Source organism: Micromys minutus, assembly GCF_963924665.1.
Source record: "Micromys minutus genome assembly, chromosome: 1".
NCBI lineage: Eukaryota > Metazoa > Chordata > Mammalia > Rodentia > Muridae > Micromys > Micromys minutus.
Window position 1 is genome coordinate 122780955 of NC_137969.1, and position 18473 is coordinate 122799427.

At 44.9% G+C, this 18473-nt stretch overlaps 1 protein-coding gene across 2 annotated transcripts in view; it reads right to left on the minus strand.

The window, feature by feature from the left end:
• Positions 1-18473, minus strand: part of APBB2 (amyloid beta precursor protein binding family B member 2) — a 294663-nt gene that overhangs the window by 164984 nt on the left and 111206 nt on the right. For both annotated transcript variants that reach the window (XM_080916433.1, XM_080916432.1), the window contains exon 3: positions 12339-12457. The gene's annotated coding sequence lies outside the window, so the exon portion shown is untranslated. The remainder of the gene's footprint in view (positions 1-12338; positions 12458-18473) is intronic.

The following is an 18473-nucleotide window of genomic DNA, read 5'->3' on the forward strand; positions in this document are numbered from 1 at the left end:
GCTTTCTCTTGAGGGTGTGCCTCCTGTCCCTAATGCAGCACACAGTTCTCATTTCAACCCTTTCTCCATGAGGCCTGTGAGCTACCATTCTTACCTCTCACATCTGCATGAGGCGTGCAAGGTCTGACACGATACAGAAGAAAATCCAACTATTGTCTTTACCCGACCCGAGCAACTGAGCATCTTATGATCAAACCCCCCCCCCCCCCATAAACGTATAGAGCCTCAGATTTCTCTAAGTCACCAGTTTGGAACCCAGCCACAATATACTTTGGAAAGAGGTAGAGAATTTAATAACGCCATTACCCTGAAATCCAATAAAGCTGGTTGGAGCTCCGCATTTTCAAGGAATCCAACTATTTATGCTATTACCCTGAGTGTAGCTATCGTTTCTAACACAGCTATAAACTCCCACAATGTACTCCACCAGAAACAGAGAATGCCATTTAAAAAGAGGGGAAAAAGGCCCTAGGAAGATACTGCCCGTGAATAGTGGCTTGGCAGAGCTTGCTGCAAAGAGTTCATACGCATTACTTCATTTATTCTGAAAATTACATTTCTAAGTCCGTAACTCACCACTCCCAACTGTGAACACTTTTCAATACAAGGCATTAAACTCGCTGTTCAGAGGTTGTTTTCAAGCAGGCAAAAGGCCATTCTGAAGGTCATGGACATTTATGAATCCATCACAGCGTGTAGGAATGGCTCATAATAGCTTTCAATGTACTCCATCTGACACTGTTTGGTTTTAGGTACCAGAAAACCTATCTAAGATGGCCAAACAGCAACGGTGTAGAGGCAGCCATTTCTGTACAACTCTTTGCCTTCCCGTTATTCTTGCCTCTCTCATGGGGACAGGATGGCTACTCTGACTCAGTTACCACATCAGCATCCAAGGATAAAAAGGGAAAAACCAACACCGATAGGCTAATTTGTCATATTTTATCAGGATGCTAAACACTTTATCTGAAGCCCCACCCTCGCCACAGTGGACTTATCCTAGGGTCTTAACGGATCGAATCAAATCACATGGCTGGATTCATTCCATGGAATTCTGGGAAGCCAGGCCTCGGAGCTTAGACAACCTATTGCCAGGCTCGTAATTGTGCCGGTCTCAGTGTGGCCGAGTTTTTGTTGGAAAATGCAATAGGTTATGGGTACTGAATGTGCAATTTCATGTGTCCCTGTTTTGAGATTCCATTCTGGGAAGAAGAAAAACCTCCAACAAAGAAAGCAATCAGTATTTCCAGGTATTTTATCAGAGCCGTTACTACACAGAAAACAATCCATTGTAAGTATCAGTGCCAATAACAACAATAATAATAAAAGGGGGAAGGGGAGTGGTTAAATCTTGGAGCTCAAATGGTCTGGTTTTTCTCTGCATCAACTGGCTACCATGGGCATGAAGTCTCGCTGCTGTGAACCCAGACACAACCTGAGCACTGGGGGACTTTGCCTGGGGCCAGGCTCCTCACTCCCCACAGTGGGGGCATGTGAGTTTACAATGCTGATGCTTAGGATGTTAGGCAGGGAAGATGACCGATGATACTTAGTTCTCTACTGGAAGGTGCTGTCTCAGTGGTGCTTGGTTCTCCTCTGAAAGGTGCTGTCCCAGTGATGCTCAGTTCTCCTCTGAAAGGTGCTGTCCCAGTGATGCTCAGTTCTCACTCTGTCCTGCCCCTTCCCGATCACATAAGTACGCATGCAATTAGCATCCTGCATCTCCCGTCACATCAATCGGCGTGGCTCAGTTCTCATCCCGGCCTGCCTTTCCTAATCACTGCTCCTGGGAAACACCCAGCACTCCTCAGAGAGACCCTCGGATCCCATTCTGCTCAGGTACCCAAGCCCACCTGCCCTCCCACTGTGCACACTCTGCCCTGGCCACCTTGCCCCATCCCAAGCCCTGAACTCATCCGCACTCGGTTCCTCCAGCTAAGATGAAGCTTCTCGCTGTTCTGCTCTTTACTATGCCTCTGGTCTCTAGTTAATGTCCTTCGGCAATAGCAACCATGGGTGCCCAATGTTATGGGGACCTAGTAACTGTCTATCGAATTGCTCTACACTGTGGACCACGAGCCATAACGCTTTCGGCTGGGCGTCTACTTAGTGTCTGTTCTCCACCGCTTCAGGCCTGCTCCATCCTCCAGCCCCAGAACTGAGCCCACACTCAGCATCCAGGACTGGCTTGACATGCTTCACCTCTAATTTCTTTGGGGACACGATTCCCCTAAACAGCCTGTCTTAGTCATTGTTCTTAGGGCTTTAAACAAGTCTCTGGAAAAGTCACTTAAGGGAGAAAGAGCCTATTTGGGGTCCTGGTTGGAGGAACACCGTCCACTGCACACAACTCTGGCTGGGAATTCCTCATCTCTTCATATGTCTCCGGAGCAAGAAGCAGAGGGGGAACAGCATCACTCACCAAATCCTGGCCTTGAAATGTTTGCCCTTCCAACATCTTGGTCTTTTCCCATACAGGACACAGCTCATTGTGGTTTGAAACAAAGCTACATTCAAATTTTATCTCTGCCACTTTCTGCGTAGCCTTAAACAATTCGTTTATTGTCTCTGTGCCTCGGTTTCTTCGTATGATATTGAGGGATGACAGTAGTAACTATTTCACGGAATGAAAATGATACATATGGAGAATTATGATCTCTTTCTATGTATTACACACGGATATTATTACAAACACACATGTTCTTTGTTCTCACCAGGGCATGTGCCCTGCTGGTACATCCCTTCTCATCTGGCGTGTCAAGTGATATGTCACTTAAAAACTCATTATGAGGTAAACTGCAGTCTCCTGGACACATCATCGTAAGCCTTGGGTTTGGCAGGCTGAATTGAACACCTTGTGTTCTAAGCTCTATCTTTCCCCTACAGCACCCGGGACCTTGCAGTGTGTGAAACAGTCATCTCAAACAGAATCGTATCTTCTGATGCCCCAAAACAAAAGGAAATGATCTTTGCTTCGGCCAAGGCCCAGCGGCAGCATAGGATAGTAGATGCTGGTGTTAGCCAGCATCAAGTTCCTTATAAGCAGCATGAAGTCTTGGCTGTCTGGAGAATCCCTGTATCCTGGGAGCAGGGTACCAAGTTCCCCGGCTACCTGATGACAGCAAAGGAGGATTCACGGAGAAAATGTGACCTGTGGACTTCATTGTCTATAAAACTGAGAGAGAACGACACTCTACAGAATATTAGGTAGAATTTGCTCACTGTTCTTCACATAAATTCACACAGAAAGGTCTGGCAGTGCAGACGCTAGCCATAAGCTGGCCCACCAAGTAACTAAGACAGAGCAGACCATCAGTTTCAGAATCCCACTAGTTTCGTCTCTGGGGCTTTCGGTGGACTCATTGGGTTTACTCCCATTAGCACAATTCTGAGTTTGCATACACACATCAGGAAAGGTAGAGAAAGGGCTCCACTGGCTTCACAACCACCCTTCAGCTCTGTACTCCTGTCTCCCTTCCAGAGGCTACTCTCAGAAGAGGGCTTTGGATTTGTTTGTTGTTTGATACGGGATGTCACCTGTGGCCCAGGCTGGCCTTGAACTTAGTACACAGGTTTCTTCAGAACTAGAGAAGGAAAGGGGAAGGTGCTAGTAGTCCCTTTACAAGCCTTTCTGCTCAGGAACAGATAACAAGCAGGCTCCTTGCCAGCAGGGCCAATTCCTGCTTCTAAAGTCTTGTCATGGGCTTTTTAGCCTTGGCCTCTGTTCCTGACAGGGACCAAAGTCACCCAGAGTGACATATGCTTATCATATCACAGTAATATTTCAAGCTAGGCACGGTAGGCAGCACACGCCTATGAACCCAACAGTCAAGAAAGAGACACAGGACAATCATGAGCTTGAAGGCAGCGTGGGTTTAACAAGACCTTGCCTGAAAAATACATTTATGTGTACATACACACATACATACATACATACATACTTATATACATACATACATACATACATACATACATATATATATATCAAGACTTTGCTTAGAGGACAGGGGACATTTGAAGAAACAAAACAGAAGTAAACTTACAAGGTTAGCATTTAATGCACTTCCAGATTTCATTTCCCTCCTCAGGTAAAGAGGAATATGTACAAATAGCACCTCCTTTCTATCTCCAGCACTAAGATATAACTAAGTCACTGGATCTATGAAAACATGGCCCTATATTACTGATTCCCCCCCCAAAATACAGATAGCAGCCAGACCTCCAGGTAACGATCGAGACTGGAGTTTACAGGTTCTGAGACCTAGCCAAGTGAGGTGTCTGTCCCAAGGAGTGAGCTGATGTCACAGGCCTGCGCTCTCCACAGGAGGGTGGCGACCCGCACACACAGCATCTCCACAGACAGCTTCACAGACGCCCACTGCCTGGGTTAACATTTACTTGCCACTTATCTATGCTTAAAGTTGTGTGGAAATCAGGGGTTGCAATCTGGTGCCTCAAGAGCTCTTACGGTCTTTCGTCAGAGCACAGCAGCAAAGTTTCCAGTCATCATGGTGAGTGGAGACCACTGGGAAGGGCTCTGATGCTACACAGAGATGGACAAACGGAATAGGAGACCATCAAACGTGGGGAAAGTCTGGCAGCTAAGACTGCGATGGCTCATAGAGGAGAGTCACACACAGCAGCAGGAGGAAACCACACGGATGCCTGGAGGTACGGAGCCAGGCAACACGAGGTCCGTAAGGCAAAGTGTAGATGCCCTGACACCTTTGGAGCAGACACACTGACACGCTGAACACTAAGGTGTCACAAGGGCACTGGAGAAACTGCCCTTTGCATACCCTACTCATGTGCGACTGAGTCCAATAATCTCAGAACCAGGAGCAGGGCCAGGTGAAGAAACCAAACTACAATAGGGCACAACCAGTGCACACAGCAAATTAACCTCGAAATGGTAGTCTACAAAAAAGTTAAAAACATAAAGTAGATAATATGTGTTCATTAAGATGAAGGATTAAATGGGTCTCCGAGGCCAACACATAAAAATAGTTTCTAGATGCTATAATAAATAATTTAAAATCCAGGGGTTGAGATGTGGCTCAGTGGAGAAAGTGTTTGCTGTACAAGTCCAACACCTAGAATTTGATCCCCAAGTACCCATGTAAAAGCCAGGCACTGTGATGCATGCCTGTGATCTCTATCCTGAGGGGAGCGGAGAATCCTGAACCTCGCTGGCCAGGAAGCCTAGCTGAATCAGCAAGCCCCAAGTTCCAGGAGAGTTTATGTCGAGAAATTATGCCTGTGGATGGCCAACTGCTCCATGCATTTACGTACATGTGCATGCACACTAGATACACACACTGACACATAAATGCACTCATACTGGCAGACACAAAAACATACATTAAGAAAAGTGAAAAGTGTTCTATCGTGGCATCAAAACTATTTAGGAGTAAATTTTGTCAGTAGGAGAGCAAGCTGAGTACTGTAAACTACAAGGTATCAGTGAGAGAAAGTAAAAAAGTTTCTCTGTAGAAACTGCCAGATTGGTCCTCTGGGAAGTCTTTTCAACAGATACCAAACAGTAAACTCAGACGACAACACTGGCTAACACACAAACTGAACACTAGTTAATGAGACTTAATTGCAAAAGACAGAAATATAAAATTTTAAGAGAAAAAAAAAGAAATATGTGGGTAAACCTCCAATAGCTTGGCAATGACTTCTTAGTCATCATATTAAAAAAGGAAATACCAAAAGGAGGAGGCAAATAAATTGGACATCACCAAAATTCAAAACTGCTGTGCTTTATTCACAGGAGAAAAAGAATCTACAGGATGACAGGGGACTGGGGAGAGTCTGCCACCCAGCAAACAATCCTTACAGTGTTAACAACACATAGCCCAAGTTTGCAAAGAACTAAGGATTTGAGTATTTCTCTAAAGTGGGTTCATATCTTTTAGAATAAAAAATACCCAAGAATCCCATAATGGTACTGGCCACACAGCTTTATGAGTAGACTAAACACCTATAAACTTTGTATTTAAGAGGCCAAATAATATGTGTATGAATTGTATCCTGTAAAAGTGCAGCTTCAATACTTCACTAGAAACACAGAGAATTTATGACCTAGAGATAATTGGTCAGTGACTATAATCACTCAGCTAGCAGACAGAGTTTGCTCCACAGGATGTGGAAATGTGTCAAGGCAATATTTGGAGCCTCATGTTTGCCTTTACTGTTCAGTGGCCTCTTCATCTTATGAAACAACGGAAAGTCCAACCCTTCTGGCTAGTTAGTTATCCATACTAATTCCGATAGGGTCATTTGTTTGTGGGTAGGGTTCTATCATTTTTTTAGGTATTTTTGTACATAAGCATTCATGTGTGTGTATATGTATATACATACATACATATATATATATATATATATATATATATATATGTTCCTACAAGTAGTAATATATATATATATATATATATTTGATTTCAATAATAAATGTATATAATTTGCTTATAAGTAGTATAAGCAAAGGAAAGGGCTGAGGTAAGGAAGAAAGGGATGGAGATCACCTCTGTCTCTGTGTGTTCACTTCCTCAAACACAGGGTGAGTGTTGCTTTGCACCGCTCTTCGGACTCCATGGACTTACAGCCACAGTTGTCTTTAAAAGACAGGGAACAGGATCCTTCCGATTTCTGCCTACATCTAGAACTGACCTTGTGCCAGAGCACCCTAGATCCAGACCCCACTGGGAGAAAGCCGGTCTCACAGAGGTGCTGACACATCTGAGAGCACAGGGGAGACCACCAACCCTGCTCAAATTCCTGTCCCAAGAGGAACCCTCCTGGAGCACTCAAGGCACTAGAACCCAGGAGCACTCTGGGACATGATCCTTCCAGTTTCCACCTGCGCCTGGAGCTGACCCTGAGCTACAGCTCTCTATACCCAGACCCCACTGGGAGAGAGCTGATCCCCCAGAAATGCTGACACACCTGAGGGCACAGGTAAAACACCACTTCTGCTTTGTGAGTCCCTCCCGGAGTCCTAAGGACACAGGAACAGAGGAACAGTCTGGGACAAGGTCCTTCAGGTTTCTGTCTGTGCCCTGTGCTGACCATGTGCCACAGCTATCTTGACCCAGACTCTCCTGGGAGAGAACTGGTCTCCCAGTAGTACTGACACACAGGCTTACAGGAGGGCCAAACCACTGTCAGAATCAGCAAGACCAGCTAACACCAGAGATAAGCAGATGGCAAGAGGCACGTCCAAGAACCTAAGCAACAGAAATCAAGGCTACACGGCATCATCAGGGCCCAGTTCCCCTCCACAGCAAGTCTTGGATACCCCAGCACACTAGAAAAGCATGATTCTGACTTGAAATCACAACTCACGATGATGTTAGAGGACTTTAAGAAGGTCATAAATAACTTCCTTAAAGAAATACAAGACAAAATTCAACACCCCTTCATGTGAAAAGTCTTGGAAAGATCAGGAATTCAAGGCCCATACATAAACATAGTAAAAGCAATATAAAGCAAACCTGTGGCCAACATCAAACTAAATGAAGAGAAACTTGAAGCAATCCCACTAAAATCAGGATGCCCATTCTCCCCCTACCTATTCAATATAGGACTTGAAGTCCTAGCCAGAGCAATCATACAGCAAAAGCAGATCAAAGGGATACAAATTGGAAAGGAAGAAGTAAAAATATCACTATTTGCAGATGATATGATAGTATACTTAAGTGCCCCCAAAAATTCCACCAGACAACTTTTACAGCTGATAAACAACTTCATCGAAGTGGCTGGATACAAAATTAACTCAAACAAATCAATAGCCTTCCTATACTCAAATAATAAACAGGCTGAGAAAGAAATTAGGGAAATGACACCCTTCACAATAGTCCCAAATAATATAAAATACCTTGATGTGACTCTACCCAAGGAAGTAAAAGATTTGTATGACAAGAACTTCAAGTCTCTGAAGAAAGAAATTGAAGAAGATCGCAGAAGATGGAAAGATCTCCCATGCTCATGGATTGACCGGACTAATATAGTAATAATGGCCATCTTGTCAAAAGCAATCTACAGATTCAATACAATCTCTATCAAAATTCCAACTCAATTCTTCATAGAGTTAGAAAAGAGCAATTTGCAAATTCATTTGGATTAACAAAAAACCCAGGAAAGCAAAAGGTATTCTCAACAATAAAAGAACTTCTGGGGGAATTACCATCCCTGACTTCAAGCTGTATTACAGAACAATAGTCATAAAAACCGAATGGTACTGGTACAGAGACAGGCAGGCAAATCAGTGGAATAGAACTGAAGGTCCAGAAATGGATCCTCACACCTATGGTCACTTGATCTTTGACAAAGGAGCTAAAACCATCCAGTGGGAAAAAGATAGTATTTTCAACAAATGGTGCTGGTCCAACTGGTAGATAGCAGGTAGAAGAAGGCAAATCTATCCATACTTATCTCCCTGTACAAAGCTCAAGTTCAAATGGATCAAGGATCTCCACATAAAAGCAGATATGCTCAAACTAATAGAAGCAAAAGTGGGGAAGAGCCTCTAACACATGAGCACAGGGGAAATTTTCCTGAACAGAAGCAGGGGGAGAGGGATGGGATAGGAGATATGGAGGGGAATCTGGGAAAGAGATAACATTCGAAATGTAAATAAAATATATCCAATAAAAACAAAACAAAAGACCAAGACAAGGAGATCTGACTGTAAGCCAGGGTTGTCTTGATCCTTCTCAAGGCTAGGGAAGATAGTTCTATCGGTTCAAAGAACATGGGCAGTCATTGTCAGCAGGACAGCCAAAGCTATGCATTCTCCTCTGGAGTTCCCATGAGGACCCAACCCTACTCACATTATGGCCTGTAAACCCTGTGACTCTTGTAAACGTCTAGTCTCTGAACCATAAGAGAATACTGCTTCTTGTTTTATGAAATTAAATGTGCAACAATTTGGGAGAGCAGCAATAAGAAACAAAAGAGCAGAAAGGGTTTTGTTTGGTTTTTTTTTTTTTTTTTTTGCTTTTTGTTTTTGTAATAAAGCCTCAGGGCTATAAAGAAGCCCCCCCCCCCAATAAAACACAGTGGGGTATGCAGATGACCTTTCAGTGGGCAGAGAAGGAGGTCTGGGAAACAGGAGAGGGATGATTTTGGGTGAAAGGCTGTCCCTTGAACATAAGTAAAGATGTGGAACGGAAGGCATGAAGGAGGTGGAAAAAGAAAGAACACACAGAACATGCCCCACTTCCTGTGGCTCCGTGAGTTCCAATGGCGCCTGTCCAGTCACCCAGCATTTCTCTACTGAGCTCAAATTATGGGCCAGGTTCTACTCTCTGATTGCATTGAGATGGTTCCTCAGAATCTCCACTATCAGACGCATCTGTGCAACCGCACCAGGAAATGGATGTAAAAGCTCGTGTGGAGCAAACAGAAACACTGCCGTGTAGGAGCATTTTCTATTTCTCTTAACTGTTGCTACCACTGTTATGTATGTGACGTGGTCTCTCCTTTAAATGGCTTTGTCTTGGCCTATCTGCAGCTATTTTAAGCAGTTAAAATCCCCGGGGTTAAACACTACTTACCAGCCCGTGTCCACGCCTACAGTGGAGGCTTCCGTCATGCAAAGGGAAGAGGTTTGGACATAAACAATAATAATAAACTATGAGCGACTATGTTAGCAATTTCTGGAATGCTTTCAAAGTGTGGTTTTAATGAAAAGCACAAAGAACCAATTTTAAGAGAATAAGGAAAGGCCAGCTGTGCCGACTTCATTTCTTATTCTGGTGCTCAGTGAATACCACTCCACATTCCATCACAGAGGAGCATCCTCCCACGTAAGAAGAAGGTACAGGAAGGGCAGCTCCCCAAGAGGAGAGGAAATGAAAACTCCAACTGGTCACAAGAGCCTCAGAAACAGCCCAAAGTATAGCAGTGTGCACTGCCAACCCTTGGCCACTACTCTGATCACACTTGATGAAAACGTTATAAACAGAAGAAATGTTTTCTGTGAACCCAGGGACCAGTATGACCCTTCTGAGAAGACAGGCCTGGCAGTAGGGTCCCCGGGTCATCTTAGTTGCCTTGTCTTTAGTGAGAGAAGAGAGGGCCTCGAGTCTGGGGTCTCCTAGATGCTAGGCTGCAGGTCTCCACAAGCCAACCTCATGGAGTGATCCAGACAAGCAAGAAAGAAAGGAGGAAGGGAGAGAAGGGGGAGGAAACTGCCCAGGAGGCTGCCAAGGGACAAGACTAAGAATTGATGACAGAAAAAAAGAGAGATAAAAAAAACAAGGCGAAAGCCACTGACTACAACTGCCCAAAGAAGGGTGGTTCCAGCTGACACATAACCTTGGAAAAGGGACCATTTACTCTCCTTCTGTCATAAACAGATGCAAGTGACCGTTTCAGCAGATGCCATGGGATAGCAATTGGAAGCCATCTCCACTCGAAGGCCAGCTAGACACTTGCGGCTCAGGACAAAAGAAGGAGGGGCAATGTTCTCCAGGACAGCGAGAAGTGTTTCCCTGAAAGCCACGGGCAGCACTGTGCAGCTCGGAGTCCTACAGTACATTCTAGAAAGTCACACACCTGGCAGGTGGTGTATCTGCCCCTCGACAGCGGAGAAAAGCGCATGCCCACAAACACATGAGTCTTTCGTATAGATTTATTTCTTCCACTTTCTCCAGAGCCCAGGCAACACAACTGTACCCATTTTGAAAGAACACTCTCCCCTCACAAAATTTCTGACTGGACCACATAAAAATCAACACTTTTGTGGGCCAAGATATAAAATGTCAGACTCCACCACGGCAAAAGCGAATCAACTGTGCTGCATGCTTCTCAGCTTTCCCCTAGAGAAGGGGCAGGAATCCCTGCCTCCCAGAAAGATCACGGATTATTTAAGTTTTAAGGGCCAAGAGACAAAATAGAGATTACATAGATACTTATATAACCACTTCAAATGTTAAAAGTTTAAAAATATAGAGATCCACCCTCAGCTCCCACGGGCATTGACTACAGTGAGTCTGACTCCCGCGACGGCACCTAGGTACATGTTGCCCTGGTAATGCTCTTTGTGAAGCAGCTCGTTTTACTTTTTGGTTTTAGTTGTGTTTTTAAAGATTTGTTTCTGTTTATTTTATGTCTGCAGGTGCTTTGCCTGCCTGCACGCGCACCACATGTGTGTCTGGTCTCATCGGAGGCCAGAAGACGACAAGGACCCCCTGGACTGGAGTCACAGATGCTTCTGAGAGACCATGTGATAAAGCAAACCCAGGACCTGTAGAGGAACGGCTATTTGACCATGGTGTCATCTCTCCAGCAACAGCAGCAATCGTAGAGATTTACCCCAGTGCTTCTGGTTCACTGTGAGTGGTCGATGGGAACCTCAGCTACTGGCTGAGCGGCCCATTTCCATAGCTACTAAAACACCACCACGTGTAATGCCTAGGCTTGCTACACAAGCACTCAATGAGACTTCTAACAAAACCTGAGCTGTAGGAAGAAATGCAGCTATGCCGTGAAGACAAATAAATATTAACTACAGGAGCGAATACATCCCTGGGCTGAGGCCACAATCCTAGAGCACCCATAGTAAAGTAATAAAAATAAATGAATTATCCACACAGCTGGAAGAGCAAAGGAAGTAGAAAGTAAAACAATCAAGGACAGCCACGAAGGGAGAGACTCTAGATGGGAGGAGATAGCTTCTCTCCCTTCAGTATCACACTAATCAGGGATATGGACCATCAGAAGAGCACACATAACACTTCCCAAAACCTGGCACATGGGCTTCAGTGTTGAGAGGCAGAGGGGCCATGTGCAGGGCAGTGTCTGGCTTCAGAGATCGATGAGTCAAGACCCAAGCCTCTACCCAACGCTCATAAAACAAAGGCAGACCTAGCCTCTCCAGGACCAGAGTGGGTCGTCTTTAAATGGAAGTAAAAGTCACTGGGAAATGGTTTGAATTTGTGGCATTCCTGTTTTAATGTCTTAAATGTTTCATGCATTGTGACAAGGAGGGGGGCAGTATTTTAAAGGCTATGTATGAATAAATACACTGAAACACAAAAGAGTCATCTGGCATCACAGGACTACTTGATTATAAAATACTAATTTAGATAACATCTTTTCACTATCTGATATGAGAAATGGCAGAGAATAAAATATTCCCCTATATTTCTACATCCTCTCATTTATATCTTTCGAGTGTTCGCCAGGTCCGTGTCCTGTGTGTGATATTCTACAGGCAGGGAAGAGAAAGAAAGAGGAGATGGGAAGGGCAGGAAGGAAAGGCAGTGGGAAAGAGAGGAGAAAGGCATGCATGCAGGGTGACATGCGAGGTGACAGGGATGACATACCTGAGCTGCCTGGACATCCGTGAGCCTCTGGGCACCTTCTGCCCATAGCGACCGTCAGCTTGCTAGCAGGGGATTCAGGAACTCCCAAGGACTCAGGAAACAGTGAGATAGATGGTTAGCTGTTGAGGGAGAGGACCCAAAAAAAAAAAAAAAAAAAAAAAAAAAAAAAAAAAGTCTTAGGATAATCATCACATTTTTTTCATTAAAATGCTAATGATGACGACCACCACCTTCCAGATAACCATGTTTATGAATTATTCATGGTCACATTAGGGAAGAAATCGCTCTGTCCCTTCAGGCAGGCATGGAGCCTGCAGAGGGTCAACATGTGGCCCTGGCAGTAAGTGTGACAAAAGGGTGTGTCCCTGAGAGTTCCTGGTCGGGGAAATAAAATCCAGCCATCCTGGCAGCGCCGGGCTCATCATTTGGCATCTCTCATTGCATGTCGAGGCTGGTACCAGCCTAAACCTTTGTCGTGGCCCCTGAACTAACCCCTGCCAATCACTCTCTAAAAACTCCAAAGAAGAGAAGAAAATGTATTGACTTGGAGGGGTTACACCCCAAAGTGATGGAAAAGGAACAGTCCTTGTGAACACATCAAGCCCACTCCGCCCAGAAGGTCCCTTTGTGCTCACTCCTAAAGTAGCACATATGCACTGAGCGTTTTTACACAGTTTTGTGGACATTCAAATCAAATTAACTTATACTGTAAGAAGCACAGGCTGCATCCTTACTCGAAATTAAGCTTTCGGCTACAACATGAATAAAACAGTGTCTCCATTCCTAAGCATAGTGGTCCACTGGGCTGAGGGACTTGCACAAGATAGGCCCTGTAGGGCAGTGGGTGAGTTCAATGCTGCCGTCCAGCAGAGGCCTCCAGCCCAGACAAGAAGAGGTCAGGGAAGGGATCCAGGGTGTGTGCCATGTCTACAGCTGGGCTGGAGTCAGGTCAGTGTGGTGGGTGGCAGATGGCAGGAGAGGCAGTGGGAGAAACCATGAATATGGCTTACTGTTCTTGGTCCCACTGCAGAGTGACCGTGAGGTGTCAGGCCAGGGAGGAAAGAAGACTGGAGACAGCTCTGCGCACCTCCTGGAGACCTCTGACCAGACCTGGCTGCAGACAGAGAAGCCTGCATCGGATGTGGATGTGAATGGATCCAAATGATTGATACGGAAGCAGTAACAGTACCAAGGCTGACCAGCTTGTTACGGCATCCGGACATAGAGGCGGGACAGAGACTGAGCAGGAAAAGGTGAGACAAATTCACATTTGGAAACACCCCAGATCAGTGGTTCTCAACCTTCCTAACTCCTGGACCCTCAACCATGAAATTATTGTCATGGCTACTTCCTAACTGTAGATCTGTCGCTGTTATGAACTGTAAAGGCTAACAGATAGCAATAGACACCCCCAGGGGTCAGGACCACCAGGTTGAGAACCACTGATCTAGATGCTAAAAGGGAGAACCATTTGAACAACTACCGGCAGACCGACAGTAATCGACCTGAGGTGTAGAATACCAGAGAAGAAACAGGGAGACCAAAAACAGGTCAGTCTATAAGCATTAAAACCTGAGGTGTCAAAGACTCAAGGCCTGGGAAAAAAGACGAACAAGACATAAAAGCAGCAAGAAGAAATTTTCATAGAGGGGCAGAGACAATGTCAGAGTGTCTGAAGGGCTGTGGACAGAGAGCAGACTTTATGGTTAGTGCCAAGATACAGACACTAGCAATGGCAGACCAGGAAGCTGGCCACGGTCTTGTAACACAGCAAACAACAATAACCTAAGTTTCAAAGGTGGAGAAGTATCATGGGATACAAAAGAGAATGAAGATGAAGAAAAAAATGTCCTGGTGTTGATATTTGAAGAGTCACTGGGCACCTTGATTAAGGACGGAGTTTGTGGCAAACAGAGCGTGGGGGGGGGGGGCCGGGATACTTTGTAAGGAACAGATCAGGGAAACACCTTGAAGAGCAGATGTGCAGTCTCCTTGATCTCAAAAGCCCTGGGGCTGTTCGAAAGGCTTGCCTATTCTACACTGAATGAGATCCAGGCCACCATTGGAGTGACAGTCTCGTAGAACTATGTGTTTCTCACTGGGAACCGCCACCTCCGAGCTGGTACCAAATCCAGCAGAAGCCACTAACTCGGCCATTCGTTTGTATTCCTGGAGCTTGGAAGACAGTCAACACGCAATAAATGTGGAATGAACCAATAAACCGGTATATGACTGCATAATTTGCCCAACTAAGAGGTAAGAAGGCCAATTAAAGGCTGAGAACAGAAACAGCCCGGCTGTCTTTACCCCTCACTGACTCAAAGGAAAACTGTAAATCACACTCAACTACACTGATTTTACACAAGTTATTAATTCATAGATAAATAGCACACGGCCAGTTTCCAAAATTATGAAAAGATGCTCTTTAAATAGGAAACAAGTGGATGCAAAGATTCTGAGCAGACAAAGAACCAGGAAGTGGAGGCTACATCAGTCTGTCTGCTTTGCTACCCTTCTAAAGGACAGGATTATCATTCTATGGTATGGTGCCTCTCCTCCCAGGTGTTCATCCTCTGCAGCCTGCTTGGCTTTTCCCCTCGGAGACCACAAGATAGGCACTGAGAAGAGCAGCAAGCCTCACCACCTTCAAAATTATGAAAATTCATTCCAGGTGAATGTTTCTGTCCTGGTGTGTGCAGGCTGTATTTCTGTCCTAATGTGTGCAGGGTGTGTTTCTGTCCTGATGTGTGCAGGGTGTGTTTCTGTCCTGATGTGTGCAGGTTGTGTTTCTGTTCTGATGTGTGCAGGGTGTGTTTCTGTCCTGATGTGTGCAGGGTGTGTTTCTGTCCTGATGTGTGCAGGTTGTGTTTCTGTTCTGATGTGTGCAGGTTGTGTTTCTGTTCTGATGTGTGCAGGGTGTGTTTCTGTCCTGATGTGTGTAGGGTGTGTTTCTGTCCTGATGTGTGCAGGGTGTGTTTCTGTCCTGATGTGTGCAGGTTGTGTTTCTGTTCTGATGTGTGCAGGGTGTGTTTCTGTCCTGATGTGTGCAGGTTGTGTTTCTGTTCTGATGTGTGTAGGGTGTGTTTCTGTACTGATGTGTACAGGGTGTGTTTCTGTCCTGATGTGTGCAGGGTGTGTTTCTGTCCTGATGTGTGCAGGGTGTGTTTCTGTCCTAATGTGTAGCAATTCTGTTACTGTTTCCCATTAATACATACGGCCCAAGGTATCGAAGATCCTATGGAGCACACCTCACATGTCGCACAGAACACTGTAGTATCTGCCTGGAAATGACCTCAGTAACTGAGCTTACAAACGTGAGGGGTGGGTTACCAGCATGCACTATGTGACAGAGTTTTATTGTTGTTGACTATAAGAAAGTAGCTTGATCCTTCCAGTCTGATTCTGCCATGTTGGTAACAACACACACACACACACACACACACACACACACACACACACACACACACACACACTTTTCTCTAGTGCTCAGGTATAGAGCACCTTGCACTCGCCTGGCTAGCCCTTGGCCAAGGAGCACACCCTCAGCACAGAACGAACCTCCCCTTTCCAATCTCAAGAAGGCAGCGGAGCTGGATAAACACACTACTCACTTGAACACAAGCCAGGGGATGAAAGGAATCTATCAGCCAGTCCAAAGTGTTTAGTGTGCAGCTTTTTAATTACTGTATTTATGATACTACCCATAACATATTCCCCACCACAAATGTTCCAGCAGGTCACTAATCCTTGACAAATACATTAATGCCTCCCCACACCCCCCTGCAAATTCTTGTTGTGCTGACAGGGAGCAAAAAAAATGCTAAGAATTCTCTTCAAAGTAGATACTTTATGTCAACAGCCCTAGCTGCCACTGGTCCTTGGTTAACTATTTCAAGTCCAGTGTGAGTACTTGGCTCTACTGACCTTAAGGACGAATTTGCAAACATTTGTAAAAACTAGCTTTGCTGATGAGACATTTTTGTCATCGGAAGAGTAGTGTGAACTCCCAAGAAAGTGGTTTGTGCTCTTCAAAAAATAACATATTCTGTGACTCAATTCACAACACACCACTGCCTGTCACAACATGGTAAGACTTCCACTTTTTAAAAATCTCAAGAAGTAAGTCACTGAGAATGGTCAAGGCTTTCATGATAATTGAAAGACTGCCTGTCTCAGCTCTAAATGGGTTTAATTTCAACCACAGAGCATTAATGTTTTTCTCAGAGAATTCAAAGTATGATTAATCATTGTTTGGGAGCTCACAATCATCAGTGACAATGCTAATTATGTTGCCGTGTTGAAACATGAGCATGGACACTCCGAGGAAAAGGAACGAGTCTGCCGTGACCAGGCGGGGAGCTGGGTCTCTTCCACCATGAGGCACACAGGACAAACTGACAGTCAGAATGCCTGCTGAAGTACCATTACCAGCTACAACTACTGCACAGAGGCGAACGCAGGAACTGTACTGCACAGACCAGAGGCGAACGCAGGTTACTGACCTAGGCCTGGAGCCAAGATCACAGGGCGACAGACTGATTTCAAGTGTGTGCTGCTGGGACCTGAGCTGGGTGACCAGGCAAGGTTCTCAGAACCTGTGGGGTACAAAGGGCTTTTGTCCTCTGGCTCAAGGCCTGTCTGTCCGTCTGTCTGCCCGTCCATCTGTCTGTCCGTGGTTGTTCTGTTGCCTTATTTGTCAGGTGCCTTCCCTCTCACCCTAAGGAGCTACACAACGGCTGCAGTACCAACCTTCCCTTTTCTTCAACTCAGCAGTGCTTTGAAAAACCATAGTACTGGAGTAAAAAAACGAAACTTCACATACCAGGCTACAAACAAGGTCTGGAGTGTGCCAGGCTGTCTGAACACACTGGTTGTTGAGATGCCTTCTTTATTTATTAGTTCTTAGAAAATTCCGGTCTTGGTCCTTAAGCTTTTGAAGTCACACAGTACAAATACAGGCAAGGCTAACACAGACCCTTTGATGTCGCTTGCTAAGTGACCCCTGTTCTTCCACGAGACCTCTTGAGAGATCTCCAAAAACAATAGAAGTAGTGGTTCTCCTGGGAGCTGTCTCTGGAAATGTGAGAACATTCTAGAAACCTGGAGAAGGGAAGGCTTTGTCTCTGTTTCAGTGGGAGGTTGGGGGAAGGGGATGTCACTTAGTCTTTGAAACTATGTCTGTAAAATGGGCTTAAGATGCCTTCTCCACAAAGCTCAGTGAGAACAAAACAAAAGACTGGAGAGAGAGAAAAACATGAATGAAACTTTTAAATAGAAACAGAGTGCATAAAGAACCATGATGCAGGCCTAGGTGATTTCCACTACCCTATCAAGGTTCTTTCTCCAAACATTAACAATATGCTTATACTATTAGTATATGAGATGGGGTCTCATGTAGTCTAGGCTGGCCTCAGTTTTTTTTTTTTTTTTTTTTTAAATAAACACTGCTTCTTGGCTAATAAATAAAATGTCCTTAAACTACTCAAAAAATGCAAATATTATATTACTTCCAGATTTGAGATTTTTATTCTCTATTATGTTTTCCTGGTTGTATTTCTTCTTTAGCATCCAGCTGAACTTCTTTCTTCATAGAATATTCATGGGTTGTTCCTCTTGGTACACATACTCCTTGCAGTAACTATTACAGGACATGTCTGCTACCTAGCAGTGTGTGAACCCTCATCATATACCTTATGCAGACGACACATGCTCACATACAGCACTAGATAAATCAGGGCTGTTAACCTCACAGGCTTTTTTCCCCCAAAGGAAGGAATTTACTTCCACCCAAAAGGTTGGAACTGGAGGGAGTTAATAACGTGATGATCTTTTTCTACCTGTAGAGCCAGGCTTCACCTAGACTCCTGAGCTTTGTTTCTCAGTCAATAGAAGCCATGCTCATGAAAGAGGTCTCACATACTTTGCAAAGATGTCTACTATTATGTTTATTGCAGACTCTTCCTCTCTCGACCCTTATCCTGAGCACTGTTTCTCAGTCCACAGAACTCATCCTTATGTAAGAGGTCTTGCTTTTCAAAACGTAGAATGTAGTCATGCCTTAATAATTGTCACAGGGAAACTCCCCCCCCCCCCAGAGTTGTACTGTGCTTAAATGTCAAAAATAAACTGCTTGGA